This window comes from Charadrius vociferus, unplaced genomic scaffold (assembly GCF_000708025.1).
Source record: "Charadrius vociferus isolate BGI_N301 unplaced genomic scaffold, ASM70802v2 scaffold623, whole genome shotgun sequence".
Classification (NCBI taxonomy): domain Eukaryota; kingdom Metazoa; phylum Chordata; class Aves; order Charadriiformes; family Charadriidae; genus Charadrius; species Charadrius vociferus.
In genome coordinates, this window is record NW_009647679.1 from 50,519 (window position 1) to 51,043 (window position 525).

Below are 525 nucleotides of genomic sequence, written 5' to 3' on the forward strand. Positions count from 1 at the left end.
AGGGATGGAGACTCCTTTTCTTATAATTTGCCTTCCTTATTTTCAGCCTAGATACCTTAATTAGAGCCCCTCTGCGTGCTGTGTGCCTGGTGGAGATGTCTGCCGGGTGGTGCAAAGCCAGAGGAGTCACTGGAAAAGCAAAGGGGGGTCTGTGGCCTCGGGAGGGAACCTGTGCCGGGTGCGTGCTGCACGGCCCGGGCACACCGGGGAGTTAATGTGCACGGCGCTGCCAACGAAACGGACACTTCGCCAAGGGGGGAGCGTCTCTTCGTGAGCGCAGCCCATCAAACCCGTTGCCCGTAGCTTCTCCCAGAAGCTCCCGCAGCCGTTTGCCATCCACTACTTTGCGGCGTTGTGTTGTAGGAAGGGTGAGGCGAGGCGGGTTACGGCAGACAAGGCAACGAAATGCAAAAATGGCTCAGCAGGCGGTGCCGAGGGAAGATCGCGTCTCTAAGGCACCCGGGGGGGCAGATGCTCACTGGTGTGGGTCTGCCCCGTGCTGCCCGGCCCCCCCGTTGCAGCGCT

General features: G+C 60.8%; 1 protein-coding gene across 1 annotated transcript in view; it reads left to right on the plus strand.

Moving 5' to 3' along the window:
• RASGRF1 (Ras protein-specific guanine nucleotide-releasing factor 1) overlaps nt 1-525 on the plus strand; it is a 55,013-nt gene that overhangs the window by 16,168 nt on the left and 38,320 nt on the right. The gene's annotated exons all lie outside the window — the stretch shown is intronic.